The following is a 12,378-nucleotide window of genomic DNA, read 5'->3' on the forward strand; positions in this document are numbered from 1 at the left end:
ACATCTTTTCCATTTATTGGCTGCTGCAATAGATTTATAGTCAGTGGCAATCAGAATAATATTAACTGGCTGTTTGCTCTTGATATTGAGCTGTCTGGTTGAATAAAGGTCAATTTAAACTTTGTGCTGAATGAACTACGCTCACTATCCCATTAGTGCAAGGGGTAGACAGATATATTGGGCCCATATTGGCCTTTTATTAAATATCAGATATCGTCCAGTCAACTGATGATATGATGATGATATGAGGTTCCTTCCTGACCACAGCTACAAAATTGTATTATATTTTTTCATTTAACTGCTCAAATATATTTTGTGTAAATTAATTCTTCATTTTCCACCCTGACAAGAAGATAATTCTGGGGGAAACGCTGAATACTTGTAATGTTTTGGCATGAAAATGGTCCAATTTAAAGACATTAAGTGGCAGCACAATTTACTGGCTATTGATGACTTCAAGCTAAAACTATTGCCATCATTATCAGCCTTCAAAACCCCCATATCAGTCGAAACCTACTTTGATCCATTATATTAATAAAAGGTTTTATAAGCTGTGGGATATGCTTTATTGTTATGTCTCAAAAGGCTTTATAAGCTCTCATGAATTCATACTCTTCCTGTCATGAAATACAGCGGTAAAACAATTCTGAGTTCTTTTTACAATATTATGAATTCTTTTCATCTTAATTGGTCTCAGACTCAAGATGACAGTCTGCCAGGTGACATGTTGGGCGGGTGGGGGGAAGGGGGTGGATGGGGCGGATTATTGTAAGAATTTGCAGCTGCGCTCACTTTCAAAATACCAGGGACGGACCAGAGGCAATAAACTGATGTGAGGGTATAAGACAGGAAGCATGACAAAGTGATAGACAATGTCACACGGAAGATAAGCCCTTGCCCGGAGAGACAGGTGCATGACTTACCATTAATAATGTCAGCATCAGGAAGGCTTTTTGAGGTGAGCTGGCATGCTCCGGCATATGACAGGGAGATGATAAAGTTAACGACTTTGAGAAAAGTATGGAAAGTAGAGGAGCCTCAGATTGTATTACTCTATGCATTGCAGGACATTACATCAGGACTTCGTTAAACTTTAAACATTAAAGCAAAATTCAGATGCTTCCCGTTTCCAAAGTTCCTCACAGAAATTTTTTTTTTTTTTAAAGGTATTTTCACCTACCTTTCAATTACTTTTCATTGAAACAGGGCTGGTGCAACTCTAATGGATAGCTACTGGATTTTATTTTCATTCAAGTAAAAAGTAAGAAGTCTACTCACAAGGCCTAGTATACTTTGTACCACTTCTGCAAGTCCAGTGGCTTTGAATGCGCGAGACGTTAATGGAAATTCTTTTGAACATCCAAGGAAGGGACCTGTTGCATGTAGCGTGTGTGAGTAAGTGTGTGTGTGTGTGTGTGTGCATGTGCGCGTGTGTGGACTGGGTTTGTTGTGGTAATAGCTACCAAGCCTTCTCAAAAAATGTGTTAAAATGAGTGAAAAGGCTGTAAGAAAAAAAATTCTAAATAAAAACACAGACTATCTGTCTTTTGCTATATAAAATTCTAAATGCTAAAATGCTGCCCATGCTTACTGGTCATAACTGGTGTAACTCACAGCTATCATACTGTATGTCCTTTTTAGGAATTAGGGAACTGTTGTCTAAAAGGTCTAAAAAGCCATAGTAACATTTTTGTTGATGCATTAAATAGAGACTTATTTGAATCAAGGCTATGATTGTGCAGCAATCATAGCCGTGTCTGTGGCAGAACAGAGTTAGTGTTGCTGCACAATGGGTTTTCTTGGTCCTTCAGGATGATTCCCTGCAACCAGATGAAAGCTCAGCATCCTATCAACAGTCATTCCATTCACAATCTAACTGACTGGTAAAGAAAATTCAGCAGTGTTGAGAATCTGTGAAACTCGTTGAAATGTGGTCAGGGAGCTGAACCATCCGTCACCCTTCTCTTCCACGGGGTCACCGTCTGATTTACAGCCTGGCCGCTGGTGAAGAATCCCCCGGCCAGCAGGGGCCGTCTCGTCGTGGGTGTGAGGGACTCTCCATCCTCCGTCCCAGACACTCACGCGGCGGATGTGCGTGAAGGAGAGCCTCCCCGGCGCCGTAATTAAACTGCCAAGAACGCGGTTTTACTCCACATGACAAACGGAGCTCCTCCAGCAACATGCTCCCCATCATCAGTTCCTGTGCCACAACACAATAACGTGACATGACTTTTTAAACCCCCGTGGGTCGGCTGACATGAGAGGAATGCGCTTCGGGATGGAGAGATGAGCAGAGCAAAATACGTCTCTTCCTTCTCCCATTTGATCTGCGGGCTGATTTATAATTGTGTTTCATAACTAGTGTGGAACTGATTTTAGCGTTTTGGTCGGCAGATGTATTCCAACACCGGCTGGAGTTAATGCATGTTAAATGATTGGAATATAAAATGACGCGACACAGCATGTCTCTCCCTCGCTGCACCTCTGCAATTCTGTGCATGTACTTCATTACAGATACTCACCACCTCCTCTCCGTTTCACTGCCATTTCCAAAAGAGGGCAAGTTGGCCACGGGCTCCTTTAGAGTTTCATGCATCAAGATTCATCCAGTTGTGAAACCAGTCCAAAAACTTCTCTGTTAATTAGGCGGCCGGGCCTCAAGGTCTGGCAGCCTCTTGTTATTGTATGTGTCTATTTTTTTTTCCTTCTTTCTTTTTCTTTCTTTCCAAACTTTGCAGATCCGTCTGGTTTAGTCCCAAACGACATGTACTGTAGTATGGGGCCAAGGTTGCAGATGGTGGTGCTACAGCATCCGTCCAAAGTGAAAAACTTTAATAAATCATTAAAAATAAGCCTGCTATAGGTGTACAATTTCCAGAGTGGAAATTATGAAGTTAATCATAAGTTTTTCTCATAAACTGCAAAACTAACTAAGTCTAATACTGTAAATTGTAATGACACTAAACCAGCTTCCAAATGATCTGCAGACCTTCAATTTTAAATGTTATATAAGGTTTAAAAAAAAAAAAAAAGAGCCCACAGTGACTATAATTGTCTTACTATAAATTGTACTGTGCACAGGTGTTTTACATGAATTTTTAACCCTTACATCGAACTAGATTATCATTAAGACCATCATCCAGGTCATCTGTAATAAATTTTTTTTTTTTTTTGATGAAGATATGAGAAGAGACATGGTGCAGGCTGCCATTTTGACAAAATAAGTTCAGTCTGCATTTACATTTTTTACATACAGGTAACAATGGCAAAAAAAAAAAAAAGTTGTCCATTAAGACCAACAGGAACACTCAAAATGCCCCCAGCTTTTTAAAACCCTGCACTCATGAAGTCATACTGTGAAAAAAACACACAGGTGGAATCACTTCCTAGCTGGCTCAACAAATTCATGACCTGCCTGTGGCGACAACGGTCCTGAGATTGAGAGCTGACTGGTGCAACCATAATGTGACACTTTACACCTATGTATGCTGGCTAGTATACGTGAAGTGCCTCGAACAGGTTAAATGCATCATTTAGGCCTAACAGATTTCATTTTTCTTTCCTTTCTTTCCTTTTTCACCTCCTTTTCTCCTTTTTTCCCTCATGGCTAAACAGCTAAACTGTTCTAGGCCATATTGCTGCTAGTAGCTATATTTATAATTTCTTATTGCTTTGTACATTTTAATAATTCTATTTAACAAGAATACTTTTTTATCCTGAGAGATGAATGCAGTTTTTTTTGCACACACTTTTTGCTCTCTGGATTTGGGATATTAATAAGAGATGAGGAGGAGAAAAGGACATTAGTGCTGTTTATTGCTGCATTTACTATGCAGCTGCACTGTGCCGGTCCATTTACATCAATCTCAATAATTTTACATTACTCAGTAACCAAAACAACAGTGTTTGGAGCAGATTTGTTTTCTGAATGGTTGATATTGTTGGTATGGTGGGTATCATTTGTGGTTTAACTGTAGTGTTCCAAATTGGTATGATGCAGCAGCAAACTATCAAAGCTGACATCCTAAGAGCAGCATGCAAATCTCATCCAATCACATTATCAAGAACGGCTGCCTCATTTACATACAGACATTCAGAAGCAGTCAAAACCTGTTCCCCCTATGTTCCGTCTATTTAAGCTGTCGCTGACCAGGACCATATCCAGTTTTTGTTCATAATTATATTCATGAGCATGTTAAAAATGTTATTTTAGATGATTTGATGATGAATAAAAATGGACAGACCTCCAAACAGTCACTAATAGCATCCATCCCAACAGCTTATACCGTACACTACAAAATATGGCAAGTGATGGCTTTAAAATTGGTCTGAAAAATAGTTATTATAAGGTTTTAACACCTTGGACAGGGGTTTTAGAGGCAGTTGGGAGGAAGCTGGGGTAGATGAGAGAGCAACTGGAATGAAGGAACTCTGGCTTTGACTTGATGGTTTTCAATTTAGTCGACACATCACAGCAGACAGGGGATTAAAATCAATCAGACTTATCCTAGTTTGTAAATCATAAAAATGATATGTTCAAATCAAACATCTAATTTGTGTGCTGGAAAAATGAAAAGTTTGAATCTAGCAGTGCTGCTGCCTCAGCCAAGATTGGCAGCCTGTGTACTTATGGAACATTTTTCTCACACATCCCTGCCATCAACAGCTACTTGCAGAACAACAGAAATTGAATTTGGCTTCTGTTTAAATTGTTGTTTTCCTTTTTCGTTGTTCCTAAAATGAAAAAAAAAGACAAAATAAAGGACAAAACGGGGTTGTCTGAGAAATGCAATATTATTGATGAACTGCTGGCGCTGGGACAATAACATCTTGCCTTCGTGGAGAAAAACACTTTGTTGGATAAGAATACGTTGAATAAGTTGCATGGGTTCTAGTCCATTTGGTCCTTATTTTAAGGATAAATGGGGGAGAGGAGAGAGAAGGCTAAAAGCAACTCGGCACAGCTGGACTAAGTGAAGACATCGCTCTTATGTCCCTGGTTTGATCAGGTCATCATGGACAGATAGACAGATTTTCTCCTCAGATTGGAAGCCAGGCAGCATTACCGAGATAAATGAACCCATGAAATCCATTTGGAGATTGCTTTGTCTATAGCAATCATCAGCTGCAAAGTTTCAGTAACCAGGATCAGTATCCGTGGCACTTTCCCGTGGCATTTATGACTACCAAAGAGACAATAAGCCTCTCATATTTTTGTTTGTTATACTTTTTTGTTTGTTTCCAGGAATCATGTTGCTTTTACAGGTCTGTTTAATACAATCTCACCTAATTTGGAAATCAATTTGTTCATTGTGTTTATAATCTATTCGAGCATGCATTAGACTAGTCTAGCCTCATCTTGCCATTTCAATACCAATACCAATTTTAGAAACCAAACACATTTCTCTCCATGCAGAACTTTATTCTTTTTTTGTATTTTTCTGTAATTGGGCTGTGTAGAGGGGCTTAACCATGACTCCAACAGAAAGTTAATAAGGGGAGACATCTTGAAAAGTTCCTCATGTATAGACTTCTGTAGTGCAACTAACAAGATGACTTACTGCAGGGTACTTCATCTGGTTTTTGCCCGGTACTAAACATTATACAGTTGGGCCGCAACATGTTTTTTCAGTCGTAGCAGGGGTCATTGGCTGATATATGCAGGTATCACAAGTAGCTCATCTTCCAGAGGGAAAAGAGGGCAGCGCAGGTCTATCTCCTCTCTCCCACCTCACTTCTTTATTTGTCAGAACTTGGCACTAGGTAAGTGCTCGTCCCGCTGTTTATCACTCCAAGGCTGAGGGGCAGGCTCAATAAATTCCCCCATGTGTACTGTGAGATTGATCTTCCCTTTATCAGGAAACACCACAGCAGTTTGTTCTGACACAAATCTCTTGGTTTTACTCTTTTTCAAATGATAGGTGACATGCCAAGCGGGGCGGGGAAACAGGTCAGCTGTGCGGGATGGACTCGTTCCAAGCTGACATGGCCCTCACCATGAATCTCACCCTTTAATTAGATTGTAAAATGAGTGGATGTATTATCATGAGAATATGTGTTCCGTGCCTGTGGCGCTTCACATGGCGTTATATTAAATCAATATGGGTCTGCTTACAGCATACATTGGATTCACAAATAGGGCCACAAATAGGCCGTTCTCTTTCCACTGCATCACACACAACCAGCTGTGAAGGTGGTTCCAAAGCCTTTGCCTTGATGGAAAGGCAAAGGCTTTGGAAAGAAATTCATACATAGGCCTCAACTTCACTATTTATATTTGTCGAAGAAACAAATTTCAAGCATTTAAGCACAAGCCTTTAGATCAAAATATAAGATAATGAAAAACATATAGTGCATTCAATCAGCTGTGTCCAAACTTTTGACTGGTAGTATATATTCATTGTGAATGCTTCTGTATGCAGATGCTACCAGTAATAATGGTCAGCTCCCAATCATACTAGATATGATACCTGAGCAGAGAATAGAGAGGAGGAGCAGCCTTTCAGATCAAATCAGTATTTTAAGGGCCCTCCTGCCAGGTAATAAGATTGCAAGTATCTGCAGAGCATCATCTACTCCAGAGTTGAAAGGCCCATCTACTGCAGGGGTGACTTCATTAGTTTGGTTTGAAGTATTAAAGATTCACAACCACACTCTGCTTTATTGTCTGGGTGGTCTTTTTTCAGGCCAGTTCTACACAGTGCAGCCACTGAACACCATGGTAAGAAAAACACTGCATGCAATCTCGTGCTGTGTCCCACTCCACGTTTCACATGACGGATCACTTTCAATTTTCTGTGTGTTATAGGTTGGCGTTGTGGAAATGTTTCTCAGGAGAAAGGTCATATCAGAAAAAAATATGTGCCAATATCTTTCTACATGGTATTTGCACCATTTCCATCATAAAGATGTAGATTGATGTAGCAAAGATGAAAATGTATATACAAATTACGCTGGGCTTCTTTCATTGCAGCAGTGCAAGCAGGACATCTAAAAATAGCCTCCCCACCTGCTTTGGTGACGTCCTCAAAGGACTTGAGCTAGTCCGGCCTGGATGAAGCACAGAGGTGATCGGATGATAAATATGAGGGTCAATCAATACCACTGTCAAAGCCACACTTAGGAGTAATCACCACAATCTCAGAGGAGCAGGAAAGCCAAATCACTACCATTATCTGCAGGGAATTCTCTTCCCTTTCTCCACCCTGCTGGTTCAATAAAGCTAAGAGTTGCATCCTGAATGTATGACATTCTGGGCTGTGATTTTCTGGCCGATAATAACAGGTTGAGAGAGAGAGAAGAAAGCATGGCATCGGACAGTGTGTGAGAGGGAGGAGAGAAAGTGTGTTTAACAAGCCATTCTGCTTTCTGAAGTAGTAGTAGTTTTATTGTTTCATTTATTATGCTTTGTGAATCTGTTTTTGTTTTTTCCAGGGATATGATTTTTTCCTTTTTGATGCCTCCGTGCCGGCGACAGCCGTGGCTGGAGGCATTATGTTTTCGGGTTGTCCGTCCGTCTGTCCGTCCATCCGTACGTACGTACGTACGTCGGTACATACGTACGTACGGACATCCGTCCCATTCTCGTGAATGCGATATCTCAGGAACGCCTTAAGGGAATTTCTTCAAATTTGGCACAAACGTCCACTTGGACTCAAGGATGAACTGATTAGATTTTGGTGTTCAAAGGTCAAGGTCACTGTGACCTCACGTCTGTCCCATTCTCATGAACGCGATATCTCAGGAACGCCTGGAGGGAATTTCATTACATCTGGCACAAACGTCCACTTGGACTCCAAGTCCATGCAAGTCAATGGGACCACAACCAAACTTCTCACACATTTTTTTCGACAGGAGGTTATGGTCTCAGTAGCTAATTTAAATTCTTTCCTATCTTTTCCTAGTGATTGACAGGTCGCCTGTCCAGTGATCGACAGGTTGCCGATTATGGGCCAATAGCAGGCGGCGCTGCGGCTCTGTGGACAATCCTCTGCCTCGCTTTGGCTGCTCCGGCTCCAACATCCTAAGAACATGGCCGCGATTGTAAACCCAATCTTTAGGCTTCAAAACGGCCTTTCAGAAACATACGGGTGACGTCACACTCACTACGTCCATCTTTTTACAATCTACAGTAGTAACTCAAATCCAACTACTTCTCCATGGTTTAAAACGAGAGCCACTTGATCTAGAGGTGCATTATCTCATTAAGTACCTCAAGGAACAGACTCCTACATGCTCTGATGAGCAGGATAGTCTTAACAAATCTTATACTATTCTCTCCCCGTCTTCCATTAGCCAATTTGCGTACAGGCACGGGACGATTCAATGCTGCCTTCCCGTCCTTAAAATCATCAAGTTGTATTGAAGAGCACTCAAGTGAATACTCTAATCAATTTCCTCTCTTACAGACAGTCATCGCTTTAATAAAACATGCCTGACTGAGAATGGACTGTGCAGAGAGCAGATAACCCCCACATGTCATTTCCACACACTGCTTTGACCATGATCTTGTGTTGGAGAGTGGGATCTGAGTTCTGTGGTGGCCTTAATTGGATGAACATTGGCGTGATGCAAAGCAGGCGCAGCAGTGCCTCAAATCCTCAAGGCCACCTCTAAGAGGCTGACAGCTGTTGCGATAGATTGCAATCTGATGGTGATTTGATTACCAAACGGAACATTTCCCGGTCCAAGCTAGTCGCTAAACCAGTTTAATGTCAATGTGAAGAAGGAGCCACATGCTAGGAGCAGTCAACATGTGCTGGCTATATTATATGGTAATTATGTTTTTAACCATATGCTGTGTGTTTTAACTCCATGGACAGTGTGTACTTCATTGTATGGCTCTTATTTCTTCTCTATTACGTGAGATTATTTTAGGGATAAAGGAATATTTTTTGGAATTTATTGCCTATAGGACAGAGGTTCTCAACCTCGGGATCGCGATCTAAATTTCAGGGGTTATAAGATGATTTATGGGATAGGAAAACTATCTACTATACCAGTGTTTCTCAACATGGGGTCCGGGGGCCACCAGGGGTCCTTGGGGGGGTTCCAGGGGGTCCCCAGGCAAATTGATGAATTGTTAAACTTCACCATTATTTCATTTACAACACAATTAGAGAATGTAGAAGAATGACTGTTTTGATCATAGTTTCACTGTTATCTCTCTACCTACAATACAGATAGACCCAAATCTGAGAATATTTTTATTGTTAGATGTGATTTTGTCCAGAATTCCATGACAGAGAGACAAAATGTAATGCTGGTCCGTGGCCCTAATGTGGACTAAATTAGGGCTCCTTGATATGAAAAAGGTTGAGAATCACTGTACTATACAAATATCTATTGTTTCTGATTTTCTCACGTTTGCTTTTTTCTCTCATAATTAATCAAATGAAACAACCTGAGAAGGGAAAAACATTATTCGGTTGAACTGCGATAGCACACCTGTAACACGGTTTCAAGTAGGCATGGCTTCGTTTTAAGGAGTCATAAGCCAAAAACATTGAGAACCACTGGTCTAGGAGGCTGGTAGTTTTCAGCCTGGGCCTTATTTTCTTAGTTTTTGCCATCTTGCCAATCGATTCTGATCTTTGTCAATTACTTCACTGTGAAGTAACTGATGAAATTTTGATCTGAATCGATGTGGCATTAACCACCCATACAAACATCCCTCTGAAACATGCATTAACTGCACTAGGCAACAAAACATGTCAGTGGCTCCAAATGGCAGCGATAGGCAACTGAGAAAAATTTGAACTTCAATAATCAGAAATCACATAACATGTTATCTGTACCAAGCTGGCTGGTGTGTGATCGCTTTACACCAAAGGATACTGAACAGACGACAGCGGCAAAAGATCTAACGTTGGCGAGTTCAGCTTTCTCTGCTGCTGAGTCAGTTTGAATTTCACTCCTACGTTATGATTTGCCACTTCCTGTGGACGGAGAAGTGTCTGCACCCGGCACGAGAGTTTTATTTGATTAATAGGGTGAATCTACAGAGTCTCAACGAGGCAGGATGGGACGCTCTTCTGTGCTGCATGCAGCCCCACTTTGTGAGTTAGAGCGGCAGTCAAATAGCTTCCCAGCTGGTGCTGTAGGAGTTAGTGTGTTGCACAAGCACACTTCAACAGAGATACACACAGGTTGTCACGGGGGATCCGTCCTGTGACCTTGTTTTAGTTAGCCAATAAAATCCATTGTAAAAAATACAAAAGAGTATAAAAAACATACATACAATGATGAATTGCAAGCTCATTAGTGGCTGCAATGTATATGTCCAATATCATCCGAGGGCTTTGCAGCCCTAGTTGCCATGACATCTGAGACTGAGAGAATCTCATTAGCTAGCAAAGATCTTTACAGCATCATTCATCCTGAGAACATCACATACACCTCTGCAGTCCTAATTACAACGCAAGGTAAGACAAACCACATGGTGAAGACAGTTATGAATAGATGGATGTGTGCAGCTGCCTGTTGCCATGGCTTTAAATTGACCTTGTCAACAAAAAACGTCTTCAGGGATAGGTGTGGTAAACACATGCAGCATCTCATTCACATTCAGTTCATTCAATCAACAGAGCTGGCTCATGTCAATGCAACATATATAATATGTACACATATCATAACGATACGTTCTCCTTTTTCTTTGTCTCCCTCTCCTTCTCATTAATTTAATTATTATTACAGAAGAAGAATAAACTACAGACTTGTAAATCCACTCAGCTACCAATAAGTGCATTATCAAACAAAAGTGAAATGGACAACTGATAGCGTTCGCTCATTAAGCCTCATACTCCGTTATATTGGACTGCCAATAAACACATCAGCAAACCTACTGTTGCAAAATTAACATAGCAAGTTGTCAGTTAAATGCAAGTTTATGAAAATGAGTTTTCAGTTGTTTCATAACAGCTCGCTAATCACATTTATTCAGGCAAGTTGTTCCAAAGTTCAGGATTGTGACCACAACAAACAACTATATAAAGACTGACCTCCACCAATAATTTCCTTCTACTGGCAGGAATCGTTCAGAACAGGTGAAAGGGAATGGGCGGAAGTGCTATTACACTTGTTATCGCAATACACTGAGCAATATTGTCTTCTTTCACAGTGAAGGCCATACAAAAAATATATAAAATTAATACCACAAGTTCTTGAGATGGGGACTTGTTTCTGAGCCATAGCAAGTCCAAGCTAACACTATTCACGAAGGGCCTTGGGCTGGACTGAAATACATTATTGGGCGGAAAGATACATTCTTGAGTCATGGATGAGATGGTGCAATGTCATCTCAAGAATAATAAGTGTGTGCCTTGAGCAAGCCCGAATCTCAGTACAAGGTGCAATCTTATCTGTCAGGCTCAATCTTATCTGTCAAACTCTGCGTAGTCTTTTTTGGACCCTCAAGGAAAACCGCTTATGGACTTCAGTTGTCATATTATATACAGTGTAATTAGGACTTTGTTTCTTCACAAATCCTTCTGAGACTCACATATGTGCACTAATTTCACCAGTGTTGGAGGAGCAGGTTTGGGTTCAGCGTCTTGCTCAAGGATACTTCTGTCAGGAGTGAAACAGCTCACTTTTTTCTTCATTAACAAGTGCCTTGCTCTTCCATCTATGAATGTTCACATACATTCAATCCATCCTGTCCCTTTATTTGGTAACCATGTGATAAAAGAGTTGTACAAGTTGTATCAAAGGAAAAGCTATTATGACCTTGTAATGGCTGAAAACAGAAATAACTCAAGGACGTCATATTAGGGTGGAATAAACATATTGAAAAAGAGCTGGTAAATTATGCAGGGTGTGTGGGTTGTCTTAAATGCATCTCTCATTAATTTTAGTAAGTAACAAGATGTAAAACTATTCACTATAGTGAAATCACATAAGCAGACAAATTGATCGTATCTTCTTATTGAATATTCCAGCTGCATCACAAGGTAGTTGGCGTCTTAAATTAGTCTAAGTGAAAGCATTTGCTACCCAATTAACTGACTACATCCTCTCCACTTTCTATTAAAAGACTATACTTAAAGAAATTGATTTCCACAAATAAATCAATGCAGTGATGCAGTGCAGAAACAATTATAGCAAGCCATTCTAATGTGGCATTGTTGCTGACAATAAGCAAGTGTGTTCACTTAGCGTCCTAATTACAGAAAGCAGCTAGAATTTTTTTTTTTTTTTACCTTTATTTTACCAGGAAGTCCCATTGAGATCAAAAATCTCTTTTACAAGAGAGACCTTTTACAAGAGAGACCTGAATGTATGTGCCCTCTGCTCCCCCATATGTGTTTTTCTTAATCATTCACTAGCTTGAGAGAGAGAGATTGTGGTTGTGTCAGCTGAATAAAATAAGTGTGGAAG

The sequence above is a fragment of the Centroberyx affinis genome, unplaced genomic scaffold, assembly GCF_046629955.1.
Source record: "Centroberyx affinis isolate AG114_WGS23_722 - 3 ecotype Tasmania unplaced genomic scaffold, CSIRO-AGI_Caff_v1 ptg000886l_1, whole genome shotgun sequence".
In the NCBI taxonomy this organism is placed as follows: Eukaryota; Metazoa; Chordata; class Actinopteri; order Beryciformes; family Berycidae; genus Centroberyx; species Centroberyx affinis.